This window comes from Ahaetulla prasina, chromosome 3 (assembly GCF_028640845.1).
Source record: "Ahaetulla prasina isolate Xishuangbanna chromosome 3, ASM2864084v1, whole genome shotgun sequence".
NCBI lineage: Eukaryota > Metazoa > Chordata > Lepidosauria > Squamata > Colubridae > Ahaetulla > Ahaetulla prasina.
This window is the reverse complement of record NC_080541.1, coordinates 188,755,590-188,767,829: the sequence shown is the minus strand read 5'-3', so window position 1 is coordinate 188,767,829 and position 12,240 is coordinate 188,755,590. Positions and strand designations below refer to the sequence as shown.

Sequence of the window (12,240 nt, the reverse complement as noted above, 5' to 3'; positions counted from 1 at the left end):
CCAGCCGACATTGCTTGGCGGACGGCACCCTGAGAAGTCCCTCTCTGTGAGAGCGTATCTTGTGTATCTTGTGTCAACCCCTTGTCAATAAGAACAGCCTAGGGAAAGGAAATTTTCAATGGGCAAAAATATTGGCTGCATAGAACATGTTCTAAATGACTCCCTTGCTCTCTGTTGTGTGCTTAACAAAGAGAATTTACTTTACCCAATTTGAGAGGTCCTATGTTTGCCGTCATAAACAAGATAAAAAGTAGTCATTTTATTGATGAAATCTTTGGTCTGCAATGGAGGACCTAGGGTTTACTTTGCTAAAGGAACTGCTCAGACCTGCATACCCAAATGTGATCATGGATGATTCCCAATGTCCTTATGTTGGAGTAGGGCGTTAAAGGTTGCTGAGGCTAAAATTATATAACCTAAAACCATACTTCTCTCTTACTTCTATTTACAAAACATAATTACCTGCCTAACATGCAAATTCTGAGATGGTCATTAAGTGTTTATGTTCAAGTTATGAAGAGTTTGTTCCAAATCACCATGGAATCAGCTGTTCCCCAATGATGGAATTTAGGTTAACTTCCAGGTTAATTTTTTAAAATCCTACTTGGCAATCAAAAATCACTAGCTGATCTTTCTGTGACCACATTTTTGGGAATTTCCTTCAAGTTAGACTGCAACCCAACAGTTATAGTTCTTATCAGTCATTTGTATAAATGTATAAACCCAATCTATAAAGAATATAAACAGAACAATGGTTGGACTCATAACAAAGCAGCTTCCTATTCTTTGTAATTTTCTTGGTTAAAATGTAATTCTCTTGGTTAAAAAAGATCAGCCTCTTGCACGCAGTAGCTCTTCTGATGTTATGCTAGTTCCATAGGCTGACAATAATTACAGGTTTAGTGAGCTATTTTAAATCAGTAATGGCTTTTAGAAACATTTTGCACTGAGTAGGAAGCGGAAGCAGTCCCTTTGTGAATTACTGGTCTGCTTTCCATTATTTTGATTATTTAATAAAGGAGGAACTGAAATGCCTACCTTATTTAGAAGTGCAAATGTTCCTGATGGAATTGTAGAAATTTCCTTAAAACCATAAAGAGCTCTGTTGGAAGAGGCCAATATTCTATTAAATCTGTGTTCTGTTTCTAACTATGGTCCATCAGATTCTTCTGGAAACTAGAGGATAAAATAGCTTCTAGAAATGATGGCTGTAACTCACTTCCAGGATGAGAGGAAGTATTGCTTCTGAATGTTAGTTCCTGGAGAATACGAGTGGAATTGTTCTATTGCATTCTGTCTTGTTTGAGGGCATATTTTTGACTACCGATTGTGAGGTGATATAGAACTTTGGTCTGATCTAGCAAAATTGATAATCTGTGTTATATTTGAAGGCAAAAAAAATTATGGTTAACTCTGCTAGATTAGTTTTTAAAACTTTATAAAGTTTAAATTTTATAGCATTATACAATCTCGTTTGCCTTCCCAACTTTCCCACAATTTAATTTGACTGGCTATAACTTTATAATCATGTCACTAAAATTTCTTCAGGAAATGCAGCCCATAATAATGCACTACACCTGGGGGTGGGGAGAACCTGAAACAGAATCTCTGATGTCATTCTAGAGTGATTGGGAAGAGACTTACTACCGGTAGTTAAATATAAAAGCCACCAGAGCCAAAAGGCAGTATGATCGATAGCATATAAATATTTTCAATAGTCAAAGCTATCGAAGCCTGAATTACTTCTAATCTGTGATTATAAATTCCATAAATTGTCAGATGCAAAAGGTTGGGAAAGAACTTTCTAGATTCAAGAGAGGTATTCAATTATATGGACTAACGGCATACCTGATAATAAAATAACTTCAAACATTTACTCCAAGTATTTACTTTATCTGGGCATAAGCCTACAGCAAAACAGCTTCACTGGAAAACAAAAGGTTTAGTCTCACAAGAGAAGGGGAAGGTTTGTAACACCTAAAAGCAATTTTCCTAAAATACCCTACAATGTGTTGGGCATCTCCCATAATTATCATGTTATATACCAGTATGTTTAATGGGTATTATAGTCCTTGCAATGTAAACTCTTGCAATGTGCTCTACACGAGTTCTTGAAGACCCACTTGGAAGCTACAAATGGTCCAAAATGCAGCAGTATAAGCAGTATTGGGCTCATTAAGCCCATATACTATAGCAACTCTTGGATGAGCTTCATTGATTAGCACTGTCCTGGGTGTAATTCCATGTGTTGTCACTTTTAAAGGACGGCTTTGTTCTATGGATGTTCTTATTTTTATGGAATTGTTCTTTTAATTTCATGAACATTCTCAGAATAATTTGGATTTTGATAGCCTATAAATTAAATATTTAAATAAATAATTCATATTATAGATCTTTTACTTAAACCTATATGGAGGATTCCATGTTGATGACAGGTACCAAGCAGCTTAGAAAGAAACTATGAATCATCCTGTTAGGTCTTAATCATAGCAAAACTACCATACCTAAATCCATATCTGAGTATATCTTAAAAGGGCTCTCATTATTTGGGTAGATATTATGCAGCAATAGTACACAGACATTTCATCTCTATTAGGCTTTCACACACACACAGACAGACAAATGATTATATCTATTTGGCTACATCTCAAAAGGACTCTTTGTAAGATGACGCTCCGGGGCAATTGACAAAGGACCTGGGGGCTGTGGATGGCTTTGCATTGGGTTTCCCCTCCACATTTAGGTGGCTTTTTCTGCGGGATAATGGGAAAAAGTGAGGGAAGGGGAGCGGGTGGAGCTTCTTGCCAAAGCAGAAGAGGAGCCAGCTGGCTTCCGGATGGGAAGCTGTTTGGAAAGGCTGATTTCCAGGAGTCTGTGGTTGCAAAAAACCCAGCTCAGGCTTTGCTCTTGGAACTGGAATTCCTGCCAGCTTTAATCCCTCAACTAGGCAGATCTCAGCCAGCACAGTATATAATAAGATATCTTCTGCAGCAGAGCTAAATAGTAGGACCCAAAGGTGTTTTTTTAACAGACACTGCTAGCAAAAGAATAGAGGAAAATGTAGAAAGTATTAACTAGCATGTAGTTAGAATAAGAATTCTTCTTCTCAGGGTTTCATGTGCTTATGAAAAAAGAGGGGAACCTGTTGGGCTCCAAGATGCTCCAGCCTAGTTCCACGAACACAAAGCAAAATTGGATTCTGTGCAGATGATGTCAATCTTTTTAAATTTTAACTATGAGTATAATGTGTTGGAATTTCAATTTTCATAACTGCCAGGAGGATGACAACACATTTATTTATTTATTTATTTATTTTTATTTATTTATTTATTATTTAAACTTATATACCGCCCTATCTCCCAAAGGACTCAGGGCGGTTTACAGGCATATAAAAAACATCAATATACAAATTAAAATAATCATTAAAAGACTTATTCTAATGCCAATAGTTAATAATACCAATTGTTAAAAATAGAAATATAAATATTAAAATCAATTTAAAACCCTCTAAATTTAAAAATCTAAGCCAGTCCTGCAGATGAATAAATGAGTCTTGAGCACGCGACGGAAGGTCCGAAGATCTGGAAGTTGGCGGAGTCCGGGGGGGAGTTCGTTCCAGAGGGTGGGAGCCCCCACAGAGAAGGCCCTTCCCCTGGGCGTCGCCAGACGACACTGCCTAGCTGACGGCACCCTGAGAGTCCCTCCTGTGAGGCGCAGGTCGGTGAGAGGTATCTGGTCGCAGTAGGCGGTCCCGTAAATAACCCGGCCCTATGCCATGGGCGCTTTAAAGGTGGTCACCAAAACCTTGAAGCGCACCGGAAGGCCACAGGTAGCCAGTGCAGCCTGCGCAGGATGGGTGTTATCACGGGAGCCACGAGGGCTCCATCTATCACCAGCGCAGCCGCATTCTGGACTAACTGCAGCCTCGGATGCCCTTCAAGGGAGCCCCATGTAGAGGCGTTGCAGTAATCCAGGCGAGGCGTCACGAGGCGTGGTGACCGTGCATAGGGCCTCCCGGTCCAGAAAGGCGCAACTGGCGCACCAGGCGAACCTGGTAGAACGCTCTCCTGGAGGCGGCCGTCAAGTGATCTTCTAGAGACAGCCGTTCATCCAGGAGGGCGCCTAAGTTGCGCACCCTCTCCATCGGGGCCAATGACTCGCCACCGATGGTCAGCCGCGGATTTAGCTGACTGTGCGGGATGCGGCATCCACTTAAACCTATATGGAGGATTCCATGTTGATGACAGGTACCAAGCAGCTTAGAAAGAAACTATGAATCATCCTGTTAGGTCTTAATCATAGCAAAACTACCATACCTAAATCCATATCTGAGTATATCTTAAAAGGGCTCTCATTATTTGGGTAGATATTATGCAGCAATAGTACACAGACATTTCATCTCTATTAGGCTTTCACACACACACAGACAGACAAATGATTATATCTATTTGGCTACATCTCAAAAGGACTCTTTGTAAGATGACGCTCCGGGGCAATTGACAAAGGACCTGGGGGCTGTGGATGGCTTTGCATTGGGTTTCCCCTCCACATTTAGGTGGCTTTTTCTGCGGGATAATGGGAAAAAGTGAGGGAAGGGGAGCGGGTGGAGCTTCTTGCCAAAGCAGAAGAGGAGCCAGCTGGCTTCCGGATGGGAAGCTGTTTGGAAAGGCTGATTTCCAGGAGTCTGTGGTTGCAAAAAACCCAGCTCAGGCTTTGCTCTTGGAACTGGAATTCCTGCCAGCTTTAATCCCTCAACTAGGCAGATCTCAGCCAGCACAGTATATAATAAGATATCTTCTGCAGCAGAGCTAAATAGTAGGACCCAAAGGTGTTTTTTTAACAGACACTGCTAGCAAAAGAATAGAGGAAAATGTAGAAAGTATTAATTAGCGTGTAGTTAGAATAAGAATTCTTCTTCTCAGGGTTTCATGTGCTTATGAAAAAAGAGGGGAACCTGTTGGGCTCCAAGATGCTCCAGCCTAGTTCCACGAACACAAACCAAAATTGGATTCTGTGCAGATGATGTCAATCTTTTTAAATTTTAACTATGAGTATAATGTGTTGGAATTTCAATTTTCATAACTGCCAGGAGGATGACAACACATTTATTTATTTATTTATTTATTTATTTATTTATTTATTATTTAAACTTATATACCGCCCTATCTCCCAAAGGACTCAGGGCGGTTTACAGGCATATAAAAACATCAATATACAAATTAAAATAATCATTAAAAGACTTATTCTAATGCCAATGGTTAATAATACCAATTGTTAAAAATAGAAATATAAATATTAAAATCAATTTAAAACCCTCTAAATTTAAAAATCTAAGCCAGTCCTGCAGATGAATAAATGAGTCTTGAGCTCGCGAGGGAAGGTCCGAAGATCTGGAAGTTGACGGAGTCCTGGGGGGAGTTCGTTCCAGAGGGTGGGAGCCCCCACAGAGAAGGCCCTTCCCCTGGGCGTCGCCAGACGACACTGCCTAGCTGACGGCACCCTGAGAGTCCCTCCTGTGAGGCGCAGGTCGGTGAGAGGTATCTGGTCGCAGTAGGCGGTCCCGTAAATAACCCGGCCCTATGCCATGGGCGCTTTAAAGGTGGTCACCAAAACCTTGAAGCGCACCGGAAGGCCACAGGTAGCCAGTGCAGCCTGCGCAGGATGGGTGTTATCACGGGAGCCACGAGGGCTCCATCTATCACCAGCGCAGCCGCATTCTGGACTAACTGCAGCCTCGGATGCCCTTCAAGGGAGCCCCATGTAGAGGCGTTGCAGTAATCCAGGCGAGGCGTCACGAGGCGTGGTGACCGTGCATAGGGCCTCCCGGTCCAGAAAGGGGCGCAACTGGCGCACCAGGCGAACCTGGTAGAACGCTCTCCTGGAGGCGGCCGTCAAATGATCTTCTAGAGACAGCCGTTCATCCAGGAGGGCGCCTAAGTTGCGCACCCTCTCCATCGGGGCCAATGACTCGCCACCGATGGTCTGCCGCGGATTTAGCTGACTGTACCGGGGTGCCGGCATCCACAGCCACACTGTCTTGGAGGATTGAGCTTGAGCCTGTTTCTCCCCATCCAGACCCGTCGGCCTCCAGACACGGGACAGCACTTGATAACCGTTGGGGTGGTCGGTGTGGAAAAGTACAGCTGGGTGTCATCCGCATACAGCTGGTACCTCACACGAACCCACTGATGATCTCACCCAGCGGCTTCATGTAGATGTTGAACAGAAGGCGAGAGATCGACCCTGCGGCACCCCACAAGTGAGGCGCCTCGGGGCCGACCTCTGCCCCCCTGTCAACACCGACTGCGACCGGTCGGAGAGATAGGAGGAGAACCACCGATAAACGGTGCCTCCCACTCCCAATCCCTCCAACCGGCGCAGCAGGATACCATGGTCGATGGTATCAAAAGCCGCTGAGAGGTCTAATAGGACCAGGGCAGAGGAACAACCCCTATCCCTGGCCCTCCAGAGATCATCCACCAACGCGACCAAAGCCGTCTCCGTGCTGTAACCGGGCCGGAAACCGGACTGGAACGGGTCTAGATAGACAGTTTCATCCAGGTGCAAGGGAAACTGATATGCCACCATACTCTCTACAACCTTCGCCGCGAACCGAAGGTTGGAGACCGGACGATAATTACCTAAAACAGCGGGGTCCAGGGAAGGCTTCTTGAGGAGGGGCCTCACCACCGCCTCTTTCAAGGCGGCCGGAAAGACACCCTCCACCAAGGAAGCGCTCGTAATCGCCTGGAGCCAGCCTCGTGTCACCTCCTGAGTGGCCAGCACCAGCCAGGAGGGGCACGGGTCCAGTAAACACGTGGTGGCATTCAGCCTCCCCAACAACCTGTCCATGTCCTCGGGAGCGACAGGGTCAAACTCATCCCATAAAATGTCACCAAGACCACCCTCAGCTGTCTCACCCGTATCACGCAATCTTGGTCCAAACCATCCCGAAGCTGAGCGATTTTATCGTATAGATAACCGTTAAACTCCTCAGCACGTCCTGCAGCGGGCCATCCCCCCCCCCGTGGTGTGGGGGGGAGCGGCTCACCCGAAACAGGGCGGCTGGGCGGTTATCTGCCGATGCAATGAGGGAGGAGGCGTAGCTACGCCTCGCTTCCCTCAATGCCACTAGGTAAGTCCTAGTATAGGACTTCACTAGTGTCCGATCAGCTTCTGAACGGCTGGACCTCCAGGAACTCTCTAGGCGTCTTCTCCGGCGTTTCATCCCTCTCAGCTCCTCGGAGAACCAAGGAGCCGGGTGGGGCCTGCGCCGGGGCAGAGGCCGCAAAGGCACGACACGGTCTAAGGCCCCCGCCGCGGCCCGTTCCCAGGCCGCAACAAGTTCCTCAGCCGAGCCGTGAGCCAGACCCTCAGGAAATGGCCCAAGCTCCGTCCGGAACCCCTCCGGGTCCATCAGGCGCCTGGGACGGAACCAACGTATCGGCTCCGTCTCCCTGCGGTGGTGAATGGCGGTCAGAAAGTCCAGACGAAGGAGAGAGTGATCTGACCATGACAAAGGTTCAGTGACTATTTCCTTTAAGTCCAGATCTCTCAACCACTGACCAGAGACAAAAATCAGGTCCAGAGTGCCACCCCCAATGTGAGTAGGGCCATCAACTACTTGGGTCAGGTCCAAGGCCGTCATGGAAGCCATGATCTCCCGAGCTGCCGTCGATGGCAGGCGGACGATGGCAGTTAAAGTCCCCATGACTAAAAGTCTGGGGGTTTCAACTGCCACCCCAGCCACCACCTCCAGGAGCTCGGGCAGGGCAGCTGTCACGCAGCAAGGAGCCAGGTACGTGATCAGCAAACCCATCTGGCACCTATGACCCCATCTCACAAAGAGGGATTCGCACCCGGCAATCTGAGGTACAGTGGTCTCCCTCGGCTCTAGACTCTCTCTAATCACAACCGCCACCCCGCCACCCCTACCCTGAGCCCTCGGCTGATGGAATGCACGGAAACCCGGCGGGCACATCTCCACAAGGGGCACACCCCCTTCCGTGCCCAGCCAGGTTTCCGTAACGCCTATAAGGTCCGCAGCGCCCCCCTGGATAAGGTCATATATTAGGGATATATGGAGGAGGATGCTGTACTGGAAAAAGCTGAGCTGTACAATGCAAGATTTTTGCAGCAATAAATATTGTCCAAAGCTTTGAATATGCAGCAACTTATTTTTGAAAAGTCAATTGTTACATATAAATATCTAAAAAAATATTCATATCATGTCAAACAAATTACTTATAATTTTAAAACAACCAAAGCATCTATTCTTACAGAGTATGACAGAATTGTTTGAATGAAACAGTTTGGTGTGCCAACTGAGCACTAAAACTTGGACTTCTTCCATTTTAATACTCATCATCTAAAGTAGCTTACCCAGATAAGATGGAATTTCATGAAATGGCCTCTGTTTAGCAGAAAGTTAAAAAAATAAAGAGTGAGGCTTCTTGAAGATTGTCAGAAGAATAATTATAAATTATAAAGAGCTTTCTAACTGAGGAAAGGGAGGTCTTGAGGGAAATATTGTCAGTGACTTGCAATGTGAGAAATATTAAAGTGATGGAAAGATTAATTGCAATATCTACTGCCACAAAAAAAGGGAAAAAGCACCTTGCAGAAGAACATCAATACATCTGAAGTGCAACAAATGAGACCATGAAGTATACATATATATTAATATACTGTAGTATTTCAATATACTCCAGGGAAAAACAGTTAAAGAATATCCATGTAATGGCCATAAAACTACTAAAATCCATACTATGTGCAAGTGTTTAAAATCTGCTGATTTCTCCATCAATCTTCTCTCACTTTTCATCTTAAAACTCTTGACCATGGAAACTTCAGTATCACATCAGATTTATCCCTCTCTTCCCTCCTTTTTTTGTATTATTTTGCCTATCTGCTCTCATTTCACCCACATATTGCTGTCTTTGAGCTTGGAAGGAGACACTGTCAAAATGCTTGCTCTATACCTGAAATATCCCTCTTGACCTTTGTTGACTTACTACAACTGCTAACTCATGTTAATAAGTTTAATTCATAACACATCCAAATCCCTTCACTTCAGCCACTCATTAGAAAATATGAGAATACTAGCACCCTCTTAACTTGCAAGGAGGCAAGGTATATAATGTCTGTGGAACATTTCCTATGCAAATTCTGCAAGCATGTCTTGTCAATCTCTCCGATATAAGGAGAGCTCAGTCAACCTGGAGCAGCAACACCTTAGTTGCTTAAATTCCTTGTACAGAGCTTCTGCTTTAATCCCTGGAGAAAGGGTAACAAAACAATGGAGGGGCAATTAAAGAGCTGGAGAAGCCCAGCTCTTCTCCTTCTGCCCTCTACCTTTGACATCAGATAGAGCTGGACTCAAGCAAGAGGCTGGCTGGAACAAGGTTGTTGAGTCATCACATTTTCCATCAAGCAGTGGGAGCCACTGCTGGGATTAGGTTATGTGCACAGGGGTGGATTGGGAATGGGAGGTGAAGACATAACATTAAGACATACTGTAATTAAAAACAGAACAGCCAGAAGGCAGACCGGCAGAGAAATTGGAACCCTGCAATCTTTTTTAGGGACCTGCAAATTTTCATTGCAGAAATTGTTGTGAGTTGTTTGATGGGGGGGCGGGGAGTGGGAAGAAGAGCACTGTGCATATTTGCTAGAACTGGAGAGCATATGGAGGGTGTAATTCATGATATGTTCCCAAACTTTGTCACCCCTAAATGTGCTGGATTCATATTTCCTGGCCAGAATTATCAAAAGAGAATAAGGGAAGAGCAGCATGTAATAGTATGTAATAGAGAAAAGGGGAAATTAGCTCTACATTTTGAAATTCTCCAGAATGACTAGTGACCAAATGCCAAGAAAATTAATGATGACTCAGGAAAGAAAATCTGCAATTTGCTGAAATTCTTCCTCTTTAACAGTGACCTTGTCCATTTTGCACTAGTCGCCACTTTTAAAAACCTGTCAGACTGACCGCTCCTAATTCCTGTCCCAAGGCAATAGCCAGCATTATATCAATACAGAAAAGTTAGCCAGTCTATTTAGCTTTTCTCAATTTTTGATTCTCAGCACCTGCTCTATATAGATGGAATGGGTTACACCAGTTTTCAGGAGGTTGGAGAATACCAGATAAATCTGTTATTGGCTGTGACCTGTGAGCTCAGCCCCATTGGAATCAAGTTTCTATCCAAGCCAAATGGCAGCTATTGTGCAGAACCACATGCCCAAGTTCAGCCATTACAATTAGAGTTTGGATTCTGTTAGCCTATAGAGAACCCTTAGTCCATTTCCTGCCAAAGTCCACAGGATTGTAAAAGCCACCAATGGTGAAATGTTCTAAAATCAGCAAGTCATTTTTCTCAAATCTCTCTCCCCCCCCCATCCCCCAATTATGCTGGCTGGGAATGATGGAGATTCATCAGGAATGAAGAAGTTGAAGGTAGCCATGTTGAAGAAGTATATACATTTTTTCCTTCTGCATTTTCTATTCCAAGAATATTAAATTATCTCAGCAGAAAGTTGCACTTTGTCCCTCTTTCTCTACAGAATAGGAATCTGTAGTTTTCCTTCACATTTGTTTCCATTTTTGAAAACTGGAACCTGAGAACTATGTTTCCATTTTTAAAATCATTTTCCTGGACAATATTTCCCCATCGGAAGCTCTGCGTGATAAGTAAACTTACCTTGTGCCAATCCTCACAGATCACAGTTTTCAGGGTTTGGGTTCACCTGTATCAACCCTTTAGAGTAGACCAGACATGGACACCATGTGGGCCTAAAGCTACTTTTATTAAAACAGCTATAGTAACAAAATCTTGCAAGCAAGTCTGAAACAACTTCTTGTCCTCCTGTTAGCTTCATGAGAATTAAAAGGGGCCTGACTGAGGCATTTTTGTAAAACCACTTTATTGGCCTGAGCTCAAGCCATGTTTATCTGATGTTGCCTTGGTAATGGATCTTTCCTCTGTCCTTCGAGGCCCTCCTCTATACACCCTACAACATGTCACATTTAACCATTGTTGTTTATTCAGACATGTCAAGCCATAAATTTAGAAACCACATTGGCTATATTTATTCAAAAAAATCTCATATGCATTATAATACATGCACAAACCAGGGAGGCATCAAAAGAATTCCAAATGCCAAATGTTTTTCCAGCAGTGTTGCAAGCTAACTTCCAAATGAGCTATCTTAAAAGGGAAAGTAATTTTCCAGTATGGTAGGGATGCAGGTATAATGTCACTCCCTATACCTATAGGCATAGGTTAAAGATGACAAACATTAATTCACCATTTATATTTTTCTCACCACCCAGCCACCCCAAACTGGAACAAATTTTCTCCTGGAAATTTCTGTTTTGGGAGCGCCTACCTGTTTTGCTCTTTATTCCAATATCTACGCAGCAAAATCTTTCTTGACTGTACAGTGAACAAAGAATGCTGTTGGCCTCCCATCTCTCTTCTACAGTTGCACAACATAGCTAACAAGTCCCAGCTGGCCATTTGGATAGCTTGCTTGGGCTTGTCCCAAACCAAAAGAGAGAAAGCACTGGGGGGAATCAAAAGCCTGCTCTAAAATGGTCTGCTCTATACCAACTCTTGCTGGCATGTATTTCTGCTTTGCTTCCCAGTCACATATCTCTGGAGTGGAAAGCATCTTCTTTCACCTTCTGGCTTCATTCTGCCTTTTTCTCAACACCTCAGTCAATTCCCATTCTAGGCCTGCTTTCTATTCTTGCCAGTCTTGTCTCTTGCCAAACCTTAGACTAGACTGTGCCAAACTCAAAGCAGAATAATATTACATTTATAAAAAGATTATAGTAACAGAATCTTGCATATTTAAATATTTTCCCCTTCCCTTTGTCTTTGAGAGAACTAGGGATGATCTTATCTAAGGCACTTACTTAGATTACAATTCTGCCCAGGACTCCCATTTCTTTTATCTGACTGTTGTCTTGGTGGCATCTGTTTCTCTTGTTCCTTGAGGTTATTCAATTTTCCCATGATATCACTTGGCTTTGGATTTGCCATAAAACTGACACAGTTTTCATGGATTATAATTTTTTTAAATTGTAATTTTAATAATGATTACAGTTTACAACAATCAAAACTAATGCAAACTATAAAAATAAAAAATAAAAGGTGCTGGAAAAAAGAAGAAACAGAAAACAAAAGAAAGAAAAACCAGAATAGAAAAGCTCTATATAATGATTTCTTGTTCATT

The 12,240-nt window shown here is 43.6% G+C and overlaps 1 protein-coding gene across 6 annotated transcripts in view; it reads right to left on the bottom strand.

Annotated features, from left to right (window-relative positions):
- LOC131194953 (receptor-type tyrosine-protein phosphatase V-like) overlaps positions 1–11,473 on the bottom strand; it is a 76,717-nt gene extending 65,244 nt beyond the window's left edge. For all 6 annotated transcript variants that reach the window (XR_009154356.1, XR_009154357.1, XM_058176578.1 and 3 more), the window contains exon 1: positions 11,389–11,473. The gene's annotated coding sequence lies outside the window, so the exon portion shown is untranslated. The remainder of the gene's footprint in view (positions 1–11,388) is intronic.
- Positions 11,474–12,240: the final 767 nt, after the last annotated feature.